The sequence below is a fragment of the Mesocricetus auratus genome, unplaced genomic scaffold, assembly GCF_017639785.1.
Source record: "Mesocricetus auratus isolate SY011 unplaced genomic scaffold, BCM_Maur_2.0 Super-Scaffold_100004, whole genome shotgun sequence".
Lineage (NCBI taxonomy): Eukaryota > Metazoa > Chordata > Mammalia > Rodentia > Cricetidae > Mesocricetus > Mesocricetus auratus.
The window spans coordinates 98,316,496-98,329,983 of NW_024429189.1; the positions used below are offsets into that span (position 1 = coordinate 98,316,496).

The following is a 13,488-nucleotide window of genomic DNA, read 5'->3' on the forward strand; positions in this document are numbered from 1 at the left end:
TAAACAAAGGAAGCAGTAAAAAATGACCACACAAGAAGTTCTTGGGACGACCTTATACGAGATAGTTCCTTTGAGTTCTCAACCAGTTGACTGCTTGTCTGAAGCGTACATTAAACCCTCACAGATCCCTACAAATAGAACACAGAACTTGTACTATCTTTCCCTTCTCAGTGCCCCATGCTTTGTTTTCCAAGTGTTTTCTCTACCAATAAGCCCTGTGAAGTTGGCTCCCATTTGCCTCTTCTGAGGTACAAATGACCAAACTGAACTGTTGCAGGGAGATCCACTTCACTAATTCAGTTTGGTCATTCTTGGTCTCAGAAGAGACAAGTGGGAGTTGAGTTCTTACTCTACCCTGGAGGGAGCTAGTAATCGGTGTCTGTAGAAATAGAGAGAGGGAAGGAGAAAATGGGGAGAGGGTTGGCAGGGTTTAGAGAAAGGGAGATGGGAAGAGAAAGAATATGTGTTTGACTGGGGTTCCGTTTTGTTTGTTGTTAGGTTGTTTTGTTTGAAAGAATCTGGGAGTGTCACCAAGAATTCTATTACTTTTTTCCCTTAAAAGGTCACTCAAACCTAGTTCTCACAGCCCAGGAAAGGAACACTAAAGGTAGCATTTGCTTTCCTTACTTCAGGTTTTATTCTCCGATGAACACAAGGGTCACATTTTTCCATTTTATGTCCACAGATCTATGTGAGATTTTTCCCCCTGCTTTCTTGTTATTGTTGTTCTTCCTCTGTGTATAGCATAAGTAGCCAAAATCACCACTTTTCTTCAAGGCAGGCAGATGTGTTTGACCAATTAAAATGGAGTGGGTTGGGATGTCATAGCCTTGAGGCAGGGAGAGGTAACTGGAGTCATGGAGAAGTGTGGGGTTCTGAGGATCATGGATGAATGTTCTGAGAACTGAAGAATGTAGGGCTGACTGCCAGACCAGACTGAAGCCAAAGTCATGCCAAAGGAGAAGAGTGGAGGCAAAGTTGACTTTGGGCCAGAGTCAGAAGACCCAAAGAAGGAAAAGACAGCGTCACTAGATGAGGTAAAAGTGACAGCTGCCTAGAGTCTGGAAGAAGAGGAAAGAACTCCCAGGTAGAGGCTCCAAGCAGAGAGAACTTCAGAGCCAATCCAAATATAGAAGCTGGTTGCTGGAGCAATGTCACTGTGGTTGTCAACAACACTTGGCACTAAGCACGGGTTCCAAAGTCAATTCTAACTCAAACTCAATTTCTGCTGGTGACAATATTGAGGCTATAGGGGCAGAAAGACAGCTGAGTTCAGAGGGAAGAGTAGGGTTCTCTGAGACTACATCTAGCCTTTAAAATGTACCAGAGTCCCCCTGAGGATCTGATTAAGGGACCTAACATGCCATCTTTGAGTGTGCCCGTTCAGCAGCATTCAACTAATGCCTCTGCATTTTGCTGCTTGGGTGCCATGACCAGGAAGAGTCAAATCTCAGGGCAGTTTTTCTGAGGCCCATTGTCACTCTCATCTAGCTCCTCCAAATGCCTTCTTTTTTTAGAGTTGACAGAACTAGGTCAAATGGAAAAGTTTGTGTTAAAATTGACATGCTACCCAGAGATGTCATCTAATGGGGACTGGTTCCAGGATGCCAAAATCTGTAGGTACACAAGTCACCTATAGTATGCCAAAGTCTGTAGGTACACAAGTCACCTATAGTATGTAAATGTAACAAGTATCCTCCATATGCTTGAAATCATCAGATTATTTATAGCATGTAATACAGTGTAAATAGATGCTCTCTGTTCTGTTGACACTTGCCCTCAAATATTTTGGTCAATGGTTGGATATAGCCAACATAGAGATAGTGTTTAATGTAAAGAATAGTATAATTCCTATAAAAATCCAAGAGCATTTGCCACAGAAATTGGGGATCCATAACTTTATGAAGAGCCACAGAAGATCCTAAACAATACAAGCAATTTTGAGAAAAAAGAACAAAGCAAGAGAAACTATAATTCTTGTTTAACTATGTCACAAAACTATAGCAACCAAAACAGTATAATTTGTATCTAAAAGGAGAAATGGATCAGTATTAAAATTCCAGAAAGGATATTCTATTCAATAAATGTTGCTAGGCACATTAAATATCCAATTTATAAGAATAAATGAATAAAATTAGATCAACATTTTATACCACTTAAAAAATTTAACCCAAATTGTACTAAAGGTTTAAATGTAAGAGTCTATAAAATCCTTACTGGAAAATATAGAAGCAAAGCTCCTTGAAATTGGAGAGTAAGTGCTGGGGTCCAGCCTTGGCTCGGGTTCAAGTACTGAAGTGGGCAATGGGCATCGGTGCAAGGAAAGATTCTGACCACCAAGAGGACTGCATTCAGGTGGCTCCTAATAGCTCAGGCCATCTTTATTTATACTTAAACAAAGTATTTTTTTTTGTTTTTCTTACCAGGGTTACATGCACAGCTTTATTATTGACTTCTTACTCTTCTCTTCTTCTTCTTCTTCTTCTTCTTCTTCTTCTTCTTCTTCTTCTTCTTCTTCTTCTTCTTCTTCTTCTTCTTCTTCTCCTTCTCCTTCTCCTTCTCCTTCTCCTCCTCCTCCTCCTCCTCCTCCTCCTCCTCCTCCTCCTCCTCCTCCTCCTCCTCCTCCTCCTCCTCCTCCTCCTCCTCCTTCTTCTTCTTCTTCTTCTTCTTCTTCTTCTTCTTCTTCTGTTTTTCAAGACAGGGTTTCTCTGTATTTCTTTGGAGCCTATCCTGGAACTTGCTTTATAGACCAGCCTGGCTTCCAACTCACAGAAATCCGCCTGCCTCTGCCTCCCAAATTCTGGGATTAAAGGTGTGTGTCACCAATACCCAGGTCTATTTTTGACTTTAAGAAATACATCAAAATTTAAGGAATACATTGTGCTCATTATGAAAACTCCCATTGTTCCCCTTTATGCTTCCCTAAACATACCTTCCCATCTCCTGCATAACCTTATTCTAGACATAGAGTTCAGCATGTTTGCAGACTTAACTAAATACAGAACCAGACACATCCTGCTCTTGCAGCTCTCATGTCAGATGGCAGCTACTTGCAGTTACAAAGTTAAACAGTAACAGACATGGGCACAATGCTTTAAGGACAGCAATATTCAAACCCAGACAATTCCTCCATGTCTGTAAGATATGCTTTTATATAGTTCCATTTTCTACAAGAGGGTCCACGTCTCAATCTCTCTGTAAAAAGCAGACCTTGACAAACCACCCTTTTCCCATTTCACTATACAGCACTTCTACCACCAATATAAACTCATATTTATAGTAAAGATGGATCTATCCATCCCACATTTTGAATTGGACTCATACCAGATCCTACCAATGATTCAATGAACTTACTCTCTACAGTTGGCGCTATATGTATCCCTGAGGCCCTTTCCCTATTCTATGTACACATGCCTTACTCTCCAGATCTGTGGGACATGGTTAATGTTCCAAGCATTGTTACTCATATGTACCTAACAGTATCTATAGAGTCAGAAAAGCTCCCAGAATTAGGAGTTGTTAGTAATTCCAGATAAGAAATTTGAAAAGCATTAGTCCTCTGTCCAATCTTAGGGGAAAATATTTAAGAACAAGCAGAATTTCTGGGTAAAATTACCATTGTTGCATGTATGACTGACAAAGTAAAACTAAAAACCACCCAAAGAATAATCAATATGAGAGTGAAAAGAGCATGCAAACTACATAAGTTTCATAAACTCCTATGCTGTCCTGTGGACTACCGGTCCTTGCCAAGTGACAGTCCATTTCCACAGGTCCCTTGCCCCAAAGAAACCCATGCTGATCTGAGAGCAGGCTCTCAACAGACGAGTATGTCATACACAGCTGTAATCCGGCACTTGAGAAGCTGAGTCTGGAAGATTACAAGTTTGGAGTCAGCATGAACTATGTACTGAGACCCTGTCTCCTGAAACCAAAGGAAGCAAGATTCTGACAATGTGTTTTTAGTGTGACTAAAAAGCTCTACATAGCCAAGCAAATAATATACAAAATGTACCCGTGGAATGGGTGAAACTGCTTGTAAATGAGGTATCCAACATGAATTAGTTTCCAAAAATCAAGGTATCCTGGTTTTCAGATGCCATGAACACTTACAGTTCCCACCAACTCCACCAGAAAACTCTTCACCCTGATAAACATGTTCAACAAGGTAGCAGGATACAAAATCACTTCACAGAACTGAGTAACCTTCCTGTATATCAACATCAAACTTATGAGAAAGAAATTGGGCTAAGGGGTAGAAATCCCATTCATAATCACTTCAAACAACAATAAAATAAAATACCTAGGAATGAAGCCATTCATGGATGTGAAAGGCTCAACAATGGAAATTTTATGATGCTAAAGAAAGAAATTTAAGAAGCCCAGAAACTCTTTATATTCATGTGTTGGCAGAGTCAGCATTATAATAATGGCTTATATTACCAAAAGCCACATATAAATTCAGTCCAGTCTCCGGCAAAACTGCAAAAATATTCCTCACAGAAATAGAATATATGAGTCCTAAAGTGTGGAGGAAAGATGAATCTTGTATGATGTTGGTAGGAATGTAAACTGGTTAACCTCTGAGAGTCAATATGTAGCTGTCCTTAAACACTAAAGACTTAGACACAGACCAGCATATGACCCAGCTGTGCCATGCTTGAGTGTATATTCAACCGACTCCAGGCCAGTATACACAGACTATTTCCATGTCCATGTTTATTACTGTACTGTTCATAAGCTCTAAGAAATGGAGCCAGCCTTAGTGCTTATCAACAGATAAATGAAAAAGGAAAATGCATGGAATTTTACACAACTGTTAAGAAAAATGAAATCATGGAGTCATTATGTTATAATAAATAAGTCAGACCTGTGAAGACCAATAATGAGTTTTCTCTTGTGTGCAGACTCTAGGTGTGTGTGTGCGTGCGTGTGTGTGTGTGTGTGTGTATGCACGCACGTGCACGACAAAAGTGAACAGAAACTGTAAAAGATGGCAATGCAAAAGTAAAAATCAAGGCACTTTGTAAATACATAGGTTGGAAGAGAAAATAGTCACCGCAAAGCAGAGAGATCTCGGCTATTGTTTTGGATGCTGTCTATGACATTCTTAGCTCTTGGTTTGGTGGAAGCTGGGAGTCCATTTTATATCCCAAAGGGATTTACCTAGTGTAAATGTCATGTTCCATAAGCAGGGCAGTCTGGGACTTTACAGGTAACTAGGCCCTAAATGGCCAGTTCACTGCAGGAGGGATGAGAGACTCTGGGCAAAATGGGTCACACGTTAACCAATCCTCACTCTCACACCCAGAGAAAGAGTGACTCCTGTCACACATAGTAATTCCTGTATACTCCTTGCCCCTACCTCTGTCACATGCACAAGTCATACAACCAGGCTCTCTGTACCGCCTAAGGAATCTTAAGAAAACACTTTGCTTTGTTTCAGGGTCTTGCTTGAAGGTTGAGCTGACTCACCACCTCTCTCTTGTACCTCTTATCTCTAGACATGAAATGTCACACCTGGTACTGAAGCACAGGATCGAGACATACCATGAGAGCGGCCACAATGTGGGTTTCCCTGCTTTCGCCACCGCGCCCTCAACACCCATTACTGTTACCAGGACGCCTACTTCCATTGCTTCCAGGCCTTTGCCCTCCTACCATGGCCTTGCTCCTCACCACCATCCACGGCTTTTGCTGTTCTCCAGGACTGGAATTTTATGCAACACTGAACCTTTGTTTTCATTTGGTGAGTCTCCCACAAGACCAGGTTTTCCCCAGACCACCTGAGTCCTGCAATGGAAACATGGCCTCAGTCTACCACAGAGGCCTGACTACATTTCCCCAAGGGACCATGAAAGAAGAAGATGTGCAGTTCCTCCTCTCGCTGATGGGCTCACCAGACTCTCTGAGGAGTGCTACTCTGTCTTGCTCACCCAAACATTTCTCCTTGGTTGTCTTCATCACAACCTTAAATTTCTTTATCTTTAGACTTTTTGAGAAACAGGAAGGACCCGAAGAGAGATATGCATGGTACCCCCAGAGAAGGTGGAATGAGGCAAGATCTCCTGAGCAGATTGGGAGCATGGGGAGGGGGAGAGGGAGCCAGGAAAAAGAGAGGGGGAGAAGAGGAGGGGAGAAGAGGACATGGGGGAGGCAGGAAGGTTGAGTTGGGGGAAGAATAGAGGAGAGGAGGATGAGAAATACCATAATAGAGGGAGTCATTATAGGTTTGAGGAAAGATCTGGCACTAGTGAGATTTCCAGAGATCTACAAGGATGACACCAACTGGAAAACTAAGCAATAGTAGAGGGACTACCTTAAATGCCCCTCCCTAATAATGATTTTGACAACTATCTTATATACCATCCTAGAACCTCCATCCAGTGACAGACAGAAGCAGAGGCAGACACCCACAGCTAAACACTGAACTGAACTCCTGGAACCCAGTGACAGAGAGGTAGGAGTGATGAGCAAAGGGGTCAAGACTGGGCTGGTGAAACCCACAGAAACAGCTGTCCTGAACAAGGGGGAGATCTTGGGCTCCAGACTGATGGCTGAGAGGCCAGCTTGGGACTGATCCACACACCCTGAATGTGGGCGTCAATGAGGAAACCTAGGCAACCTATGGGGCTTTGGGTAGTAGATCAGTATATATCCCTGGCCTACAAATGGACTTTGGGTGCCCATCCCACAATGAGGGATGCTCTCCCCGGAACAAAATGACAGACTCTAGAGATCCCCAGGGAGGGGTAAGGCCCTCCCTGGGGAACGGAGTGGAGGACTGGGGGGCCTGGTGGGGAGGAGTGGGCGTGGAGGGGAGCGAGAGGGAGCTAGGACTGACATTGGAGGCAAGCTTGTTTCTAATTTAAATATATAATTTTAAAAAGTGTTTTTAAAAAACTTCAGACTTTTCCACATGGATCACTTGCTTCCAGCTTAGCCTCCTCCAGTTCTGCCCAGACTCTCTGAATCCTCTCGTTCCTTCCTCTTCCAGAATCACCCATTCTTTTTCTTTCCAGGTTCCTCCAGCTGGCTCCACCTAAACCTGCATTCTCTTTCCCTTCATAGCTGACCAAGGCTTCTAGTCGCTCTAAACAACTCCTGTGCTGTCTTCTGACAACCAAGAAACACCAGCTTCCTCCCCTCCCCGCTTCTGCTTCTGACACCCTCCTTGCCACCCCTTGTGTCCCCCGTTTCCCCACCAAGACCGGCTCTCTCAAGTTTCTATGGGTCTTCCTGCTGCCGGCCTCGATGACCAATGCCGCTGGAGCTGAGCGGAGTGTCAAGCCTTTCTCCCTCTCTGACCTTTCCCATCCTGAAAGGTGTGTTGGATCCTTTCCTGTTGATCCTAAAGTGTACACTGAAAGATCCCAATACGTCTTACGTCCCCAACAATCTGACTTTCTTGGATGTTTATACCGTCATCTTCTTTACTGCCAAACCAAAAGGAAGTGTGTGTGTGTGTGTGTGTGTGTGGTGTGTGTGTATACATGTGTGTGGTATATGTGTGGATGAACATGTGTATGTGGTGTTTATGTGTGTTATGTGGATGTGTGTATGGATGAGCCTGTGTGTGTGAGCATGCACACAAGCATATATGTGGTGTGTATGCATATGTGTAGTGTGTGTGTATATGTGTGGTGTGTATGCATGTTGTGCATATGTATGTAAATGTGTGTGATGTGTATGAGTATGATGTGTATGTGAGTGGTATGTATGTATGTGGTCATAAGCATGTGTGTGTGAGTGCATGTATATGTGTGTGTATAGATGAGCATGTATGTGTGTGGTATGTATGTGTGTGTACATGAGTGTGTGTGTGTGTGTGTATTACGTGGGCTTTGCTTTTGCAGTTTCTTCATACTCAAGATTCCCTCCATGAATCTGTAGGAATGCAGTGGCCCTCTCTGTCATCCCTAAGTGAAATTATTAGCTCAACTCTCCTAATCTGGCACATATGTACCCTTTTCTAGCCTGACTGATGGAGTACATAAAAATGGCATCCCTATGATAGGGTCCAAGAGCCCACCCAGAGTGCTGATGAAAGCCAGGCAGGCTTTGTAAATTGCCCTACAGGGGCTCTCATGTATACCAAGTCAGGTGCTAACTCTGAGGTAGGGAGACTGTACTTATTTTTCTTTGAAAATAATTTTTATATAATATATTTTGATCATATTTTGCTCTCCCCATTCTTCCCAGAACCTTCCCACCTCCCAATACATCCAATTTGACTTCCTTTTTCTCTTTGTCTCTCTTTCAGAGATAAAAACAAAAACTAAGAAACATACACACAAACCCCCACCAAAACACAAAAATTAAAACCAAAATGAATAAACAGAAGACCAACAAGACAAAAAATGCCAAAACAAAGCAAAATGAAACAAAGGTCACAAAAAGACTCTGTTAGAGAAAACTGATTCTCCCTTTGCTAGCAGTTGTCAATTGCAGACAATTTCTTGGTTAGGGTTGCGTCCATTTCTCCTTCTTAGTACAGGAGCCCCATCTATCTTGAACCTACGCAGGACTTGCAGAGGTCCTACTCTCTGTGAGTTCTCAGGTGCATCAGTCAGGTTATGTCTAGAACACATTGTTTTCTTAAGCTCACTCATCACTTCTGGCTCTTACAGTCTTTCTGCCTCTTTTCCACATAGATTCCTAAGCCTGGAGGGTGAGGGGTTTGATGAAAACATCTCATTTAGGACTGAGTGCTCCCAAATCCTTCATTCTCTGCACACTGGCCACTGTGAGCTTCTGTGTTAACTCACATCCACTGGAAAAAGAAGCTTCTCTGATGTGGGTTGAGTGAGACACTAGTTTATGGGTCTAGCAATGTGTCATTAGGAGTCATTTTATTGCTACGTTCCTTTGACAGAATAGAACAGTAAGTTTTCCTTCAGCTCTTGACCTGTCTCATGTCAGGTTCTCTGTCACGTTAGAGGTGTCAGAAATTGGATTCATGTCATGGAGTGGGGCTTAAATCCAATTTGAAAATGGTTGGTTATTCCCATAATATTTGTGCCACCATTGTGCCGGTGTATCCTTCAGGCATGCCGCTATTTTAGGTCATAGACTCCATAGCGGGGTGATACTGATGATTACTTTTCCAGTAGCATGCAGAGTACCTTCTGGTCAGTAGACCTGAAGCTTCTTGTTAGGCATCAGCTCAACTCTTTGTGTTCAATGACATAAGTCAGTGCTGTCTTCACCAATAGCACCTTACCATCAGGTAATCAATAGCTTTGGAAATTGCCTGTTATGTTTGAGGGATTCCATAACCAATGACTCAGCAAGATGTAGTCCATTCCTGACACTGAAGGTTTTCCTTGGAAAAATAAGATATCTAGTTGGGGCATTGTCTCTCCTATTATCTGGTGAATCAATTTAGATTCATTTTGCATATGCATATATTTTAGGAAGCTTCTGTAGAAGTAGGTTTCCTTATAGTTTCTGAAGTAGTCACTAGTGTTAGTTGGCCCTTCCCATAGTCCCTCTTTTATCCTTCTTTCCTTTTCCCCTCCCTAATTAGTTTTCCTATTCCTTCCATTTCCCCTTTGTCTCTCCATAACACTATATTCCATTTCCCCTTTCGTGGGGGATCCTCTCCTTCCACCTACTCCTTTACTAAGTACCTAACCATTGTGGCTATTTGACTTATAAGCACACATATTGAAAGTTTAAGAGCTAAAATACACATATAAGAGAAAAATACAATATTTGTGTTTTGGCCAATTGCTCCATCAATTTGCCTGCAAATTTCATTGTTCTTAGCAGCTGAATAATATTCTATTATGTGAGTGTAGCATCTTTTCATTATCTGTTCATCAGGTGGACATCTAGTCTGTTCCCAGTATCTGGCTATTATAAATAGAGCAGCAATGAACTTGGATGTGCATCTCTGTAATAGGATGTATAGTCCTTTTGGTATTTTCCTGTCTTGGTCAGGTTTTTCTATTGTTGTGAAAAAACACCATGATCATAGCAACTCTTATAAGGAAAGCATTTAATTGGGACTGGCTTACAGTTCAGAGGTTTAGCCCATTATCATCACCATGAGAAGCATGGCAGCTTGCAGGCAGGCATGGTGCTGGAAAAGGAGCTAAGAGTTCTACATCTTGATCTGCAGGCAGCAGAAAGTGAACTGTGTGCCACACTGGGTATAGTTTGAGTATAGGAGACCTCAAAGCCCACTCCCAAAGTGACACACTTCCTCCAACAAGGTCATACTTACTCCAGTAAAGCCATACCTCCTGATGGTGCCACGTCTTATGGTGACCATTTTCTTTCAAACCACCACAATGCTCGAGAGAAGTATAGCCAGATCTTGAGGTAGATCTATTCCAACGTCCTGTGGACTATCACACTGGTTTCCACAGTCGCTGTATAAGTTTGTACTCCCACCAGCAATTAGTAAGTGTTCTCTTTGTCCCATATTCTTGCCAGCATGAGTTGTCAAGACCTTGGCCATTCTGACTTCAATAAGTATTAATGTCATAATCGTAAGACAACTAAGAAGACTATCTTAATTTTTAAAACAATAGATGGCAAATTCCTGCCCAACATTTCCTTTGTTTTCATCTCTGTGAACTGTTTACAGGTAGCCAAAGTCTAACTCTAACTGTGCGAGGGTCCAACAGAAGTACCTGAGAACCATAGGTGTAGCCAGCTTCCTGAGTGCTCCCTGTTGCAGGGTTTCTCCACTCCTCTAAGCTAGTCAGCCATTCTGTCACCCCCTGTCCCACTCGGCACACTATATAAGATGTTCGGGTACTTGGTAACTTTGAACAGCAAGCTCTCCTTTGCTTTGGGCTGTCAGAAAGGAAGATGATGGCTCTGGACAAAGCATGAAGCCCGCTCCCGAACGGGTGGCTGGGAGCTACTGCTTACACATCCTAGTCACAACCCCACCATATGTGGAAATAGCTCCCAAGGGTCCCATCTTTTTCATTCTGGTTCAAATGAATACATCCTGCTTATAATTATCAGGAAAAATAAACTGTATTTTTTAAATTCCCCAAGGGGGAAACATTGTTCTTTATTTTTTCAACGTATAGATGTCATTTCTGTTGCTATTCATACCCTATCACAGGGTATGGGCAGGAATGTTCTCTGGCTCAGTGTTCCTCAAAGCTTGATGCACCCAAGAATCACTGGAGAAGTTTGAGAAAGTGCAGGTTCTGATTCAGTGAGCCTGGTGTGAGACTGGAAACCACATTACTCAGCAATAATCAAGTTGAGCCAAAGTCCAGAAAATGAGGTGAACAGCTGTGGCTCACATCAACACTGTGGGATGGTAGAGACAGGATCACTGTCCTGGGGACAGTGCTGTGTTTAACCATCCCTAGATGGAGCACTTCCTGGTGCATGGTGTTACATTATCACTGTAGGTATATCATGTGCAAACCTTAAGAAGTGGATTAGTATCTGCCATCATTCCCAGTCACCGGATCTCTGGGATTTCTGACTGCAGCAGCCAACCTTTCCAGGACTTGCTCTGGATCCTCATACCCACTACAGCTGGGGTGTCCAGCATAGGTTCTCAGAGAATTTTGCTTGGAGCCTGCTGCCACTGGTTAACATTAAGGATCCCTACTAAATCTCTGTGTGACCTGCAACAGCAGCATTATTTATCACAAATCTTCTGTGCCCTTCTCAAAAGACCTGTGTCCATATGATTGTGGGATCAATGAAGGCAGGGTTTAAATGAGTTCACAAGACCCAAGATAAATTATTAACAGATATTTATTAGGGAAATTTTTACACAATTAATAGTAAATAACCGCCGTGGTCTTCCTGCTCTTGAAAATTCCGGAGTTCCCACTACCACTCAAGAGAGCGAGCCAACCTCTCCTCGTCCTTATAAGGGTTTACATCCGCACACCTGAAGCCATGCCCCTAGGATGCAGCCACCACCACAAGTCTACTGGCAAAACAAGACGCCACTACGGTGGATGTCAGGGACACAAGGTAAAGGCTCCATCCTTCCCAAGATTTCCTTGATTCCCCTAAACTTAAGGGAACTCTTGGGTCACATGCATTTCAGATTGGCTTTAAATTTGGGAGCTCTTAATATCCCTCTGGATTATAGATTATGATAGTAATGCAAAGAAGCAGGATGTCACTGCCCTCGTGATCAAAGGTCAGCATTGTGGGGAACTGCTCTCTGAGCCTAGCAGCCATGAATACCCTAGCCAGAGAGTTTGTGAGTAGTTGCAAGAGACCTACAGGATCCTCACCCAAGATCTGAGTCAGTCCCTCCTGTGTTTCCCTTCCAGCTGTATGTCAATCTGCTCTGGCTGTACATGGTGGTCTCAGGAGGTGCCAGTTGTTAGAGGTTAGCTAAATGGAGAATCCTACCTATGCAGCCATAGAGAAGTCCTCATCTCTTTGGTGATGCAGCTGCTTGAGGCTCACTCGCACACTCCTGTAAGAAAGACCTATAAACTCATTGTTTTACTAACCTAGACTTGGGTGAAATTGTTAGCTTGTCATCATCAATACCCTATCTGAGGAAAGCTTGTACAACAGAAACAGGCAAACAGACTCACAGAGCAGTCAGGAGGGAATGTCAAGATGGGCACTCCCTGTAGATCAGGATGTGTCACTCCCCTGGCAAATGGATATGGTCCTACAACTGGGAAGCTCCACTGAGCTTCAGCAATGAGCAATTCAACCATCAGCTGTGCCACTGAACTCAGCCACCATCCTAGCTTCCCTTCTCAGAGGAAGCTGGTCCAAAGTTACTTCCCTCCCTCTCTGCCCTTCTCTCTTTCCTTGTCTTCACCCCTCTTTTTCTCTAGTCCCTGAGCCTGTCTGGAGACTCACATTATTTCACTCAGGAAATTCCAACAAGAATAAAAAGGTATGGAACAGATTAATCTTTTTGTATTTGACAGCAATTAGCAGCAAAACAAACAAACCACTGCTGTCTTGTTCTATTAGAAATGGGAGAATTTAGAAAACTTCAGTGATGGAGGGAGGAGAGCCCTGTCCTGTACTATGATGGAAGATAAGACAGTTGAAATCTTTGTCGTGGAATCAATGAGGAAACGCAAAATGAAAGGTTTGTGGCAGACCCAATCAACCCTATGATTGGGACTCTGTGCTGAGAAAGCATTCAGAAAGAGGCAGGGACTTACCCGCAATGGTGTTTGTCACAATGTTGTTTATTGCTTCATAAAATTGAAAATACAAAAGCCCAGTGATATGGATGGCACAGCATGAATAAATAATAATAGCAAATACCAAATTACACAATGAAATAACATGACTGAATTAAAAGGAGTTCTGTAAAGGGCGGCTTTTCCTTGCTAGCCGCTTTGGTTTATCACCCGCCATTCGCCTGGGCTCTGCCGCGTTGTTGTCCCCAAATAACACACAAGACGCTATATTAATTATGAAGCTTTTGGCCTTGCTTGTTTCTTCCTGGCTAGCTCTGACTTAAGTAATTACCCCATAATTGTTAATCTATGTATTTCTCTTACCGGA

General features: G+C 42.9%; 1 long non-coding RNA gene across 1 annotated transcript; it reads left to right on the forward strand.

Annotated features, from left to right (window-relative positions):
• Window positions 1–566: 566 nt before the first annotated feature.
• LOC121140246 lies at window positions 567–6,414 on the forward strand. The gene is made up of 3 exons (XR_005877036.1): window positions 567–607; window positions 5,505–5,749; window positions 6,375–6,414. It is a non-coding gene; the product is annotated as an uncharacterized LOC121140246 (long non-coding RNA).
• The last annotated feature ends 7,074 nt before the right edge of the window (window positions 6,415–13,488 follow it).